This window comes from Leptopilina heterotoma, unplaced genomic scaffold, assembly GCF_015476425.1.
Source record: "Leptopilina heterotoma isolate Lh14 unplaced genomic scaffold, ASM1547642v1 Lhet_24, whole genome shotgun sequence".
Classification (NCBI taxonomy): Eukaryota; Metazoa; Arthropoda; class Insecta; order Hymenoptera; family Figitidae; genus Leptopilina; species Leptopilina heterotoma.
Window position 1 is genome coordinate 1,880,429 of NW_025110956.1, and position 14,200 is coordinate 1,894,628.

Below are 14,200 nucleotides of genomic sequence, written 5' to 3' on the forward strand. Positions count from 1 at the left end.
TATATTATATTGAGATTCGTTATTTTTATTTGCATATTTAAAAAGTACATAAAATTTCCAACAAATTTCATGTAGCATCGTATTATTTTCTATGTTCTGATATCAAGGATACACTGTTTTTGAAAAAATTAAATTTCAATAATTCATAACTTCTATAATTTTCATCAAATCTCAAAATAGAAAAATAGGTATTTATTTTTTTTCAAATACAGAATCTAAAAAAAATTATTTTAACTAAATCTAATTTTTGAATGAAAATATTGTGAAGAATACCTCATATATAAATGAAGAAAAGTTCAAAGCAATTCTAAAAGTTCATTACAAGAACTGCATATTTAGTATGATTGTATATTTAATTGAATGGTTCATAGTTTTTTGTAAGTGTGACGCGATCTGAAGAAAGGGACCTTAGAAGCAAGTCATTTTAAGGTTGGGTTAGAGTTACTTTTTTCTTGTTTGAAAGTTTCTTTTTACTTATTTCGAATTAAAATCAGTGTTTATTAAATATTTTAGTTTTAATGAAGACTTAAACATCAATGATTTATATTGACAGTTGATCCTTTTTCTGTATTTTGATTTAAAAAATTGCAAACATAACCTATAATTTTTTGCTTCTAAGGTCCCTTTCTTCAGATCGCGTCACAAGTAATGAATAAAAATTCCCGAATTTAAATTCTAAAATTTCTTATGGAATTACTTTATTTTGTTTATGGAAAACCGTGATATAAATTACACACAATTAATCTTTAAATATTAGGTAAATGCTTCTATCGTTGGGTGTTACGAAGAAAAACACTATTCAGATATCTTTGCATGAAAACTAACATTCCCGATTTTTAAGTAAAAAAGTGAACTTTTAATTTTAAAAACTAATTTGATTATATTAAATTTTAAAATAAATATTACAATACGAAAGAGAAAATTCGAAAAAACTCTTTTATGTTTGTTTCCGTCCCAAATCTCGATTTTGTGTTTTTTTCGTAACACCTATCGATATATTATCGTCAATTTAGCTAAAAAAAGAAACCTTATAAAAAATATTTTTCTTGATAGAGATCTTAATTGTAAGCAATATTACAGGGCTCAAACTAGGTCCGTAAATCCCGTAAAAGTCCGTAAATTAGCTTGAAGTCCGTAAAAGTCCGTTTTTTAAAAAAAAGGTCCGTAAAGTCCGTAATTTTATTGAAAAAAGACAAAAAGTTCGTAAATTGTACGATAAAATTTGGAGAATTTTAGAGAAATTACAAATGATTGCAGAAATCCAATTATTTTCAAAAGTAATAAAAAAAAAATGTTTTTTATATTCTCGTCAAAATTTCAATTATTTTTAGAAATAATTAAATTATTCTGCAAAATTCAATTATTTTCAAAAATTGTAATAAAATTCTCAGCAAAATTTCAATTATTTTCAAAAATTTTCCTCAATCCAATAATTTTCAATATCTACTAGTTTAATAAAGTTTTACAAAACAATTCAATGATTGAGAAAAAATTTAATAAAATTCTCCGCAAACGTTTAATTATTTGCATAAAATAATAAAAATTTCACAGGAATACATTAATTTACAAATTTTTTATAAATTTCTTCGCAATCATTCAATTATTTTCATAAATGTAATTGTTCTTAAAAATGTTATTAAAATTCGTCAAAAGAATTCAATTGTTTAAAAATTTATTGATATAATTCTTTATGAGAATTCAATTTAAAGAAATAATCAATTATTCAATAAATTTTTTTTTGTTATGTAAATAATTGAATTCTAGTAGAATTTTTTAATAAAAATTGTTTTAAAAATAAATTCCAGTTATAATTTTCGATTATAATTGAATATTAAAAGCATTAGAGTGTGAATTTTTAGAAATAATTCAATTTTAAAAAGGTTTCAAATTAAAATCTTTGAGAATCTAAATTTTTAATATTTTTAACTGTGGAATTAATTTTTTGAAAAATTATTTCAAGTTTTTATTCTCTAATATATATTTAATTCAAGAACTTAGGAATAATTGAAATTTTGTAAAATTATACAAATGAATTTAAAAATTCTCAAAGAACTTTTTCAAAAATTTTTTTTAAATAGAAGATGTTTAGTTAAAAACACGAAAAAAAAATTCAATTTTAAAAAAGTTACAAATTATTGCAGAAATTCAATTATTTTCAAGAGTAATAACATTCTTCGCAAAAATTAAATATTGTTCAAAAGTAATAAAATTCTTCTTAGGGATTTAATTATTTTCACAAATAATTTTTTTTTTCAAATAATAATTTTTTTATTTTTAATACAATTTTAATCGAATTTCTAGAAAAATTTTATTAAAATTCGTTGAAAGAATTTAATTACTTAAAAATTTGTAGATAAAATTCTTTGTAGAAATTGAATTTTAAGAAACATTCAATTATTCAATAAATTATTTATTTTTGTATTTAAATAATTTAATTTGTAGTAGAATTTTCTAATAAAAATTGATTTAAAAATGAATTTCAGTTAAAATTTTAGATAATAATTGAATAGTAAAAGCAATATAGCGTGAATATTTAGAAATAATTGAATTTTTTTGTATTATTTTAAGTTTTTATTTTTTAATATATATTTAATTAAAGAATTTGCGAATAATTGAAATTTCGTAAAATTGAATGTTGTAAAGAAATGGATTTGAAAATTCTTGAAAATAATAATTGAATTGATAATGATTTTATCACTCATATTTTTGTCAGTAATTGGACAATAAATGGTCCGTAATTTTTCATTTTTTGTCCGTAGAGTCCGTATTTTTAAATAGTATCACTGGTTCGAGCCCTGATATTACTGTACTTAAATAATTACTAAAAAGGTAACAACTAATGTATCTATGCGAAACCCAAAAATTTGAAAATCGTATGTACAGAAAATCAAGTGGGACCACGGGTTTGTCAGATACCGCCAGACATTAGTGGAGGGGTCTTGTGGTCGACACGTTCAGTGTAAGCGGAAAGTGAAAGGTGCGCTACAGCGATGCGCGTACGGTTGCCAGGGTGGGGGAATGGAATGGTGGGAGAACATGTACCTCAGGCGATTCAGAAGGCAAAGTAACTCATTCTGTTTCAGCTTCTCGCACCAGCAGGATCAGCAGCCTCTCCACTGGGACCAGCACTCTCCAGTCTTCTTACTTGCAGCCACTGGTACAGCACTGAAGTAGAGGGCGCGGGATCCACACACTCTGTTCCAGCTTTTCGTACCGGCAGCATCAGGGGCTCTCCACTTGAACCAGCACTCCAGTCTTTTTTACTCTGTTACAGATTCTTACAACCACTGGTGCAACACTGAAGTAGAGGGCGCATCATTGCCAGAGCCTGTTAGCAATGCCATGGTGGAGAACACGTACCTCAGGAGATATAGAAGGCGATGTAAGTCATTCTGCTTCAGCTTCTCGCACCAGCAGCATCAGGACCTCTCCACTTGGACCAGCACTCCAGTCTTCTTACTCTGTTACAGATTCTTGCAGCCACTGGTACAACACTGAAGTAGAGGGCGCATCATTGCCAGTGCCATGGTGGGGCAAACTGTATTTAAGGCGGTTTAGAAGGCAATGTAAGTCATTCTGTTTCAGCTTCTCGCACCAGCAGCATCAGGACCTCTCCACTGGGACCAGCATTTCAGTCTTCTTACTCTGTTGCAGATTCTTGCAGCCTGCAACACTGAAGTAGAGGGCGCATCATTGCCAGAACCTGTTAGTAGTGCCGTGGTGGGGAAACCTGTACTTAAGGCGATGTAAGTCATTCTGAATCAGCTTCTCGCACCAGCAGCATCAGGACCTCTCCACTTGGACCAGCACTCCAGTCTTCTTACTCTGTTACAGATTCTTGCAGCCACTGATACAACACTGAAGTAGAGGGCGCATAAGACATTCAGTAAGTGCTGGGGGCATATAAAATAGAATATAACCCCTTACAGCATCCCCATATTCTAGGGATAACCAGTTGTCCCAGGAAAGTAGGATATGTGTAAGATATCCCAGGGATGACCACCGACGCCCCTGGTATATGCTTTGAATATCCAAATTTCCAGGATAAATGGTTATCCCACGGACATCCATAGAATATCCGGATGCAATCAGGGAGAAGTGTATTTAATAGAATCTAAAATTAAATATTTCTGTTTTAGTTTTCCGACAATCGGTAATAAGACTCCAACCTGAACTTCAACCATCATCTCCAAGAGACAACCGTCACCACTGCAGAACATCTAGATCTCCAGTGAGCAGCGTTCACTATTCAACTGATTGGTCCAACTTGTAGAAAAATTAAGGAAGAGTTATCGCTTTGAGCCAAACAACTTCTCGCTTAGTTTTTTCCCCTCTGTTGGCAACTTCCAGGAGCTGAGGAGTCAACTACAGACGACGTTTCATTTTTTTGTTTCAGCCTTTGCGTTCTCTTGCACTTACACTATGTATCAGCGTAGAGTTAAAGCACTATATAAAAGGGTAGTCTCACAGGCTGGTCTCGATGAAATTTGTGAAGAATCACAAAATTTTATTAATGATGCTATGCTTGAATTGAGATCTGTAACATCCAAGATATATGATGAGCGAATTATTAGCGCACTTGAGTGGCACAATAAATGTAGAGCGCTCATTGCTATTTTAAGAAAGTTTAGAAAACATTATGCCCTTCAAGGATCTCAAAAAGAAAGAGTTTTAGATCTATTGCGTACAAGCTATTATTATCAACTTCACTTTTATTTCATAATGAAAAGCGGAGAAAGAATCGATTACTATAATCGACGAACCAAAAATCGGAACAAAATGCGAAAATATCAAAGTAATATTAAAATATTGAATTGTTGCCGTTGCAGTAAATTCTTTTAATACAATTCAGTTCTTTTTAAAAATAACTTTTCATGTCCATATAAGTTTTAGTTTCTGATTAAAGTAGTTCCATTCTGTTTGAAATATTTCATAGTCCAAAAATATTTTGAGATAATGCACCAATGCATTTAAGTTTAGAACAATGTTCCCGCAGGTCGGGCATAATCATTGTAGAGTTTTTTTCAAATTTGTCCAGAAATTTTAGTAATATGGCCATGCAATGAATTCTTTTTAATACAAGAAAGAAGTTGTTTTTACAAACAATATTAAATTAGAAATAAGATTATTAGGTTTTTTAATACAAGAAAGAAGTTTTTTTACAAACAATATTAAATTAGAAATAAGATTATTGAGTTTTTCAAAGAAAGAACTTTTTTTAAAAACAATATTAAATTAGAAATAAGATTATTAGGTTACCATTTAGATTATTATAGTAATAGAAACGACGATGACAGTATTAATTGAATATTTTTTGTGTACACTGAAAAAAAAGATTTGTAAGAGAAATGTGAAGATTCTTTATAAATGTAATTTTTTATAATTTTTCTGCCTACTTTATTTAATAAAACCTTATCCAATGTAAAAACTTTTTAATGGAAGCTTCAATAATTTATAGTTTCAATTATAGAAAGTAAATTTTAAAATTTTTTTAAAAATTTAAAATTAATTAATTTAATTAAAATTAAAAATTTTTAAATTACAGTAAAAACAAAATATTCAAGGAAATAATATTGCAACCTTAATTAACTATAAAGTATAGTCTAAAGAGACTTTAATAAAATAATAAAGCAGAAAAGTCGATACGAAACTAAAATTTGGTAATTTAACTTCCCAGTCGACACAAAACTAAATTGAACGTAAATCTTTAATTTATTTTCGTTTCCTATGAAATTTACGGATATTTCTTAAGATTTTAGGGATAAATAACTTAGTTTCATTCTGCTTTTTGAATGCCATTTGTGTATTTTTTGTAGTGAAGTGTACAAATTATTTGCCGATTGTATAATTTATGATTATTTATTTTTAATTCAAACGGATTGCAACAGCGTTCAAGAAAAAACTTTAGCGAGTATTATTTTATTAATTATATAAATTAGACAATTTGCAAATTATGTTGACAATTCAGTCAAAATAAATAATATTGATCAACAAAAAATAAACAAATGACATTCAACAGTAACTGAATGAAACTAAGTTGTTTATTGATAGAATCTGCCTAAAGAAAGTCTTACTTTGAGATAAAAAAATATTGTAAATGATAATTAAATAAAAAAACCTTTAAGTTAAATTATAGAAAAATCATAACAAATGTAAGAAAATAAAAACATTCCATTAGAAAAAAGGAAATTGAAAAGTCCATCTGTAAATGTCAATAGAACTTTAAAGTTTCATTGCACATTAAATTTTTGTTTATAATTAGTACGTTTTTTTTGTACTTATTACGTAGACACTGGATTGAAAATTAAACAAAATTGACTTGGAAAAGAGATTTAGAACAAGCGACATAAAGTACAAACATCTTTAAGCTTACCTCTCTCAAGAAATTCTGCTTTCTCACGTTTCTCGCTGCGTCAACTCGGTAGAAAGAGACGGTCAGAGTTCTACCATCCTATCTTCTGATTTTGTCGAATAACGCTTGCGTAGTTAGGAAGGATTTTATTAAGATAATAAGGCAATATAGTGTAAATATTATAATATTATATTATAATCTCATTAATTATTACGCGACACGAAGAAAGGGACTTAGGAAGCAAAATCTTATCGATAATGTTTGTTGTGTTCTACAAGTGAAATCATATAAATATGATGATATGGGTTAACTCTTTATTTAAATTAATTATATTAAAACCTTTATTACATTTACAATATTCAATAAAATTTGTTTTCTTTTTACAAAATTAAGAAAGAATTCTTTATTCAGGGGATTCAAACTAAAACTTTCTGTTCATAAACATAACTTACAAGTTTTTGCTTCTTAGATCATCCTTTTCTTTGGGTCGCGCACAAAAATGCTTAATTTGACTGGTTACTAGGAGAAAAATGTTCCATTGCTTCTTTTTTTAATAAATATAAAATCATTATTATTTTTCCATAAGAATTAAGATTTTCAAAAATTTCAAATTCAAACCTTTTTGAAATTAAACAATTTTCAAAAAATTGTTAAAACATGAAGATATCGATCACTCCGAGTCTTCGACTCGGAGCAATCGATATCTTCATGTTTTGTAATAAATTAAAGATGACCGACTGATAAAATCATTATTTTATATTTTATAAGAATATTGTTACTGTAACTTCATAAAAATTATTCACATTTCAATTGAATTATTTTCGAGAATTTTTAACTAAAATTCTTTAAATTAATTATTTTCAATAATTTTTTAAACAGTTCTTTGAGAATTTTAAAAATCCGTTTTTTTACAATTCAATATTACACTAAAATTTCGATTATTCGGAAATTCTTCAATTAAATATATATATTAGAAAATAAAAACTTCAAATAATTTCAAAAAAATTCCATTAAACTTTAAAAAAATTTAAATCTACACAATTTTCAGTTAAAAGTATGAAAAATTCAAACTTTCAGAGATTATAATTTGAAACCTTTTCAAAATTCAATTATTTCTAAAAATTCAAACTATAATACTTTCTCTTTAAATTTGAATTAGTAAAAATGTTTACTATTTCGGAATTAGTGACTGACTTTTTGCTTTTAAATTAGTAAATTTTACTATTAAATTAGTAGAAACGACTATTTATTGGTAAAATTTGCTAATTCAAAAGCAAAAAGTCAGTCACTAATTCAAATTAGAAAGCATTTTTACTAATTAAAATTTAGAGTTTAATATTCAATTATTATCTAAAATTTTAACTGAAATTCATATTTAAATCAATTTTTATTAGAAAATTCTACGAGAATTCAATTATTTAAATACAAAAACAAATAATTTATTGAAAAATTGAATGTTTCTTAAAATTGAACTATCATAAAGAATTTTATCAACAAATTTTTAAATAATTAAAATTCTTTTGACGAATTTTAATAAAATTTTTAAGAATAATTTCCATTTGCAAGAAATTAGATTAAAATTGCATTAAAAATAATTGAATCTCTGTAAAAAAAATTTGATTGAATTGAGAAAAGTTTTTTAAAATAATTGACTTTTGAAGAATAATTTTATTATTTATAAAGATAGTTGAAATTTTTGACAAGAATTTTTTTAAACTTTTTATCATAATTGAATTTTTGTGAAGAATTTTATTACATACTTTTGAAAATAATTGAATTCTTGAGGCGAATTTTAATGATATATTGCTTTTTAAATAATTGAATTCTTTTGTGAATTTTTATTGAAATACGTAGATGGGTGATTCTCCAAAAAACCTCATTTTGCATGTAATCAAGATTTTCTAAATAATTATAATCATTTGGGAAAATACCAAGTCATATTTCCCTATTTTATCACTTTTTCTAAATGTTCTGCAAGAAAAAGTTGTAAAATTTTATTGTTTAATACATTTTAAAAATATTTTACCACCTCAAAATCGATTTTCTAACCTGTCATCTAAGTGCTTTTCATTTTTTCAATAGGTAAAACAATTATTTAAAACATGAAAATTGGTACTTTATTAATTTTTTCTAAAAGTTATGATATTTAAGAATAATTTTCAAAAATATAAATAGAATATGTCGTGTAGTTTTTTTAAATATAGAAAATGAAATTTGTCATGTAGTACCGCGTCATTCCTCTCACTCGTTGAATATTATCCAATATTTTTGCTGTGGGTAGAGATATTGATTAATTATTGTGATCAATATTTAAATTAACATCTCTAATATTAATTTCTTAAGTTACTTTTTAAAAAATGTCATTATTTTGCGTTAAAAAAATTAAAAATGAGACATAAGCAGAGATTCACAACCTAAAGCGTCATTCCTCTCACCCCTAATAAAAACAATATTAATATATATAAATTGATCGCAAATTTTTTTCACATAAAGTTATCCTTTATAAACATGATAGGGCATTCTAAGCTGGAGGAAAATTATTTGTCAATTAAATAAAATTAAAAAATGTTGAAATCGTCATTCCTCTCACCCGTCATTCCTCTCACTTTTTTGAATAAAAATTAAAAATTGATATGATTGTCGGTTGTTTACAAACTGCCAGTGAAAAGTGAACCTAAAATGTATGAAACATAATTTTTGACAATTGTTTAAAGAGATTTTTGATAACTGTAAGTATTTCAAAATCTATAAAATTTATAGATAATATTAATAAATTATAATTTTTAAATAATTTTTTGTAAATAGAAAAATATATATAATAAAAAACGCTGGCGCCAAATTTTAACCTCTTAATTTTTTTGTAAATTTTAATTTAAAATATATACTTTAAAAGCTAAAAGTTAGCATGATCATGCTATAGAGGTGGTAGATTTTTGAAAGCTCAATATACTTGACTGCATTAATCCATAAATAATAATTTTTTTTCTTTTCTGTTTGTAACTCACAAAAAGGAGTATTTCGGGAGAATCACCCAGATATTAAAAATAATTGAATTTTGATAAATTATTGAAATTAATTTAATTCTACGAAGAATTTTATTAAAATTATTTTGAAAAAAAATTGAATAATTGAATAATTGAAAACCTATATATGAAAATAATTGAATTCCTGGTAAAAAATATTATTCTTCATGAAAATAATTGAATTATTGCGAAGAAATTTATAAAAAAATTTGTAAATAATAGAATTCCTGTGAAATTTTTAGTATTTAATTCATTCATTAAAAATTGAAATTTACTAAAATTTCAAATTCAAACCTTTTGAAGTTCACCTATTTATGAAAATTGTAAACGCAAATCTTTTAAAATTGAATTAATTTTGAAATATTTAAGTAAAATTAGATTTCAAGAATAAACTTTAGAAAATAACAATTTTCCAGGATTTCGATCAAAATTCCCTGACTTTTCCAGGTTGCGTGTCAACCCTGACTATTTAAACACATTAATTTAATATTTAACATTACAATAATAATTTTGAGGTTAAACACAAGTTTACAAAATGTTTCATTAAATCAATGTCTGATTAAAATGTTTTAACAAAGTAAATACTTTAATGTTAAATAAATCTCTTGACGAACTCATTTTCAAAGAGGAAATAAAACATTAAACCTTATTTTGTTTTTGGAATTCGAAATTGTGGCTTAAAATAATATTTAGTAATTTTAGATTACATTCTTACAACATTTTTAGAATTCTTTATATGCAAGAAGTTAACTTACCTGAAAAAATAAAAAAAGCACGTTGACTCGTGTACCCCTGGAAAAACCATCGACTTATTTCGATCCAATTTGACAAATTTTATTTCCAACAATCTTTATGTTATGAAATTCGGAATTTATAAATTATTAACTTCCAAGTACTTTACAAATTACAATATTCAACTAATTATCGGAACATGTAGGGGACTTCCTTAAACTGCAGCATTTATTCAAAATAAAAAGGGGAGTCAACTATTTGCTACTCAACTAAAAAAATGGCGTGTCAACAGTGTTAAGGCACACTCACAGCTTTGCAGTTGCAGCAGGGGAGACGATGTAAGGGCAGGGTTGTGTAGTTAAGCAGGAAAGTAAAAGCAGAATTTTACAAGTGCAAGAGAGGTAGTCAGATATCACTATCCTTTTCACTCTTATTAAATTCTGCAGAATGTGCAATCGCCTTGAAATTTTGAATCAGATTAATCAGACGAAACGAATGTATTTGCAAGCTATTGTGGAAACACCTTTACAGATAGGCTAGGAGTGAACGGAGTGAACGCGATTAACACAATTTTCGGTAAATTCTTTTTCTACCATTTTTCTACGATACTAACAGAGCCAAAACTAGTAAGTATAAATTTAATTATTTTCAAGGTAAGTGTTTCATATGTAATTACCAATAAAAGTTTAGATAAACATCGCAAACTTTTACAATCCTTTAAAAAAAACTGGGGCCATCTCCCTCGGACTCGCCTATTAATTAAAAAGTAGCAATTTTCCACTTGATTTAATATCAGCTGTTTCCTCTACCAAAAAAAAAGAAATAAGAAAAAATGCTAACCGTATCATATTTGTTATACATACAGTTTTCATGAAATTTGGCTGCTTTACAGACAAATAGGTATATATTAAAATATGAAATCGTGTCCCAGTGACCTTATTATCCTAGTTTGAATTTTTAAAACAATTTTTTACCTTCAGTTTGTTTAAAAATATTTTAGCTAATGCATTTCAAGAAGCGCAGCGTAGCGTTTTTATCAATACCCTTTACCCTCTCTAGTAACAGTCAACATGTGCACGTTCTCAAATATATCTTGTAATTTTTCGGAATAATTAAAAGAATTGATTTTTTTAAATGACTATGCAGCTTTTAAAGCAATTTAAATATGAGTGATTAAAATTAAAGAACAAGCCTAGAACAAATGTTTATTTTATGTTACTTTTTCAAGAAAAATTTAAAAGTTATTTATTTTTCTCTGTGCGAATTGCATTAATAAGCGTTTTTTAATTTTAGAGAATAGTGTAACTAATTTTTGTTAAAAAATTAATTTTTATAAATTTCTTACTATAAAAATTTTACAAACCAAAATTAAAAAAAAATATTTATAAAAACAATGCAAATATTTGAAAAATAATTCTTTTTAAATTAAAATTGCTATAATTTTTCCAAGATTAGCAAACGTCGGAATGTTAGTTTACATTATTTTTATATTATTAATACATTATTTCTACTTAATTAATCTTTAACGTTCGAGATTTTCTATAAAACAAGGTAAATAAAACGAAAACATTCGGACAATGATTAAAATATATAATTTACTCCAACGTTTCGAAATCTAAATAAATTTCCTTCAGAGTTTCCTTCTCAGTGAATCTATCAAAAATATTATACAAAATTAAAATAAGAATAATTTAACAAAATAAATAAGATATAAAATATAAATAATTATCTTACCAGAAATTAATAAGTCAAATAAACGAAAACATAAAATTGTTAACACCCTAAAAATAAAGTAAGAGTCTGGAGTCTGAAAAATTATAATGAGAGTTAAAAAATAACAAAATAAAATAAAGGACAAAGTTTGAAAAAGTCCAAGACAATAATAATTAATAAAAACTAATAAAATTATGAACATTGATAAACAATTACAAATAATATTTAACAGGGTGTCTACTGGTTCTGAAATTTGAAAAAATGTCCTCAATTTTCAATTTTTGCCTTTGAATTTTCCATATTTTGCTTTAAAATATTCAATAAATTAAAAATTTTATACTCAAACTTAAAAAAATAATTTTTCTGATCTATAAAAAAATAATTCCAATTTGTCGTTTAATTAAAGAAATAGAGATCTACAATATAAATTTTTAACTCTTGATATGATAAAATGAATATTTTAGTTCAAGTAGGTTAATTTAAATTATGCTAATCGTAATATAAAATAATATTATCCATTTTAATGTCTTTGAAAAGTAAAGAATCTGTCCTGAAAATGACCTAGAATTTTAAATCATATTTTCAGTAGACACTCTGCAATTAATAAAAATTATGAAAATTATGAAAATTTATAAACAAATAAAATGAAATTGTAGTCTTATTACTTTATAAAATTCTTTAATAAATTCTTATAAACCGATTTTTAAATATTTAAAATAATTAATAAATTCTTTTTTCGATTTTGCGAAGATTTATGTGTAAATGGTGAAAGAAAAAGCACTGACTAATCACTTTTATCCAACATGTTTGTGATTTGCAAATTTAAATATTTTATTTTTTGTGTTCTATTATTTCAGGCCTCGGATCGACTTTAACGAGCCAAAAAAGTCGCTTTAGTCGATTAAAAATAGAAAAAAAGTCGAAAAAGTCTTTTATTTAATTCAGTGTTGTCACAACAAATTTTATTTTGTATTTCCCTGACTCTTCACTGATTTCCAAATTTAATTATTCAAAATTCCAATAAACGGGGAATAAAATTTAAAAAATTCCAACTTCTGAAATTTATTAATTTCTTAAAATTACAACTATAACCCTTCCAAAATTCAATTATTTTCTATAATTTTTAACTAAACTTCATCTATAAATCAATTATCTATATTAATTTTTAATAATTTTCTGAAAGTTCTTCGAGAATTCAATTACAGTAGAACCCGGTTAATACGATTCTGTATAAAGACCGCGCTAAGAATGCGTCTAATGCGGGAAAACGTATTAGGCGGAAAATAAAATGTACATATGTCTTTAATTGCAGGGACCACCATAAATGAGCGTTTTAAGCGGGAAATCGTATTAAACGGGATCGTATTAACTGGGTTCTACTGCATTTCATACAAAAATTCAATTTTTTATAATAATTGAAACTGTCTATTTTTCTTTTTAAAGATTATTAAGGTAGAATATTTTCAAAAATTTTAATAAAGAAATTCTTAAAATTAATTTTTTTTAAATATAATAATTTTTGAATTTTTTGTCTTTTACACTCATATCTTCCTAAAATCGAAAAAAAAAGTTATTAAATATTTGTGGAAGGATAAAAATATTCAGCTATTTAAAATAATATTTTTATTTAAATTTTAAAGAGAAAGTTTCATTCGTTGAAATTATTAATCAACCTTTCCAACCGAGTAATATTTTAAGAAAAGTATGAATGATAGAACGAAGACATTTGAACAAGTAGTTTTAATAAGTTTCCTTCCACATTCCATAATCTAAAATGATTTATTAAGTCACATTTTATTAATTTTTTTTTATTGCCTACATTATTTTATATTTTTTAGTTTAAACTTTGTTTCTCAAATGATTAAATTTTTTTGCCGTATAACGAATTGTATCTGACAGATTATTTATGCTATATTAAATTTTTCATATTCATTTATATAGTTTTTTTTAAATGTTGAATTTATTTAACTGAATATCTTCGTTTTGTTGTTTACACCGAAAAAATGTGTTGTATAAATTCAACTACTGTTGGAAAGTAATGTGAAAGGGTGTCTACTAACCAGAAAATCCGGGAATTTAATTTGATCGGGAAAAACCGGGAATAAGCCAGGAATTTTATGCCAAACCGGGAATTTTTTCACCAAATTAAAAAAAGTTTTATTATTTTAATTTGTTTTTAAAAAATCGCTTTTTATTTCAATTTTTGTAGATATTTATACCGTTCTCTAAATTTTAATTAGTTAAAAATAATTAATTTGATAGTAAAAAGTCAGTCACTGATTCAAGTATAGTATGGATAGAGAGAAACTGTATGGAAATAAATTTTAAAAAATAACAAATTAATAAAAATTTTGTGAAATTCAACTGAAAATAATTAAAT

At 25.6% G+C, this 14,200-nt stretch overlaps 2 long non-coding RNA genes across 2 annotated transcripts; one reads left to right on the forward strand and one right to left on the reverse strand.

The window, feature by feature from the left end:
- Nucleotides 1-2,708: 2,708 nt before the first annotated feature.
- Nucleotides 2,709-5,344, forward strand: LOC122502957. The gene is made up of 5 exons (XR_006301680.1): nucleotides 2,709-3,382; nucleotides 3,471-3,566; nucleotides 3,655-3,746; nucleotides 3,835-3,886; nucleotides 4,140-5,344. It is a non-coding gene; the product is annotated as an uncharacterized LOC122502957 (long non-coding RNA).
- LOC122502958 lies at nucleotides 4,452-10,361 on the reverse strand. Its single transcript, XR_006301681.1, has 3 exons — nucleotides 10,131-10,361; nucleotides 6,374-6,477; nucleotides 4,452-4,537 (listed from the first exon to the last, which is right to left on the reverse strand). It is a non-coding gene; the product is annotated as an uncharacterized LOC122502958 (long non-coding RNA).
- Nucleotides 10,362-14,200: the final 3,839 nt, after the last annotated feature.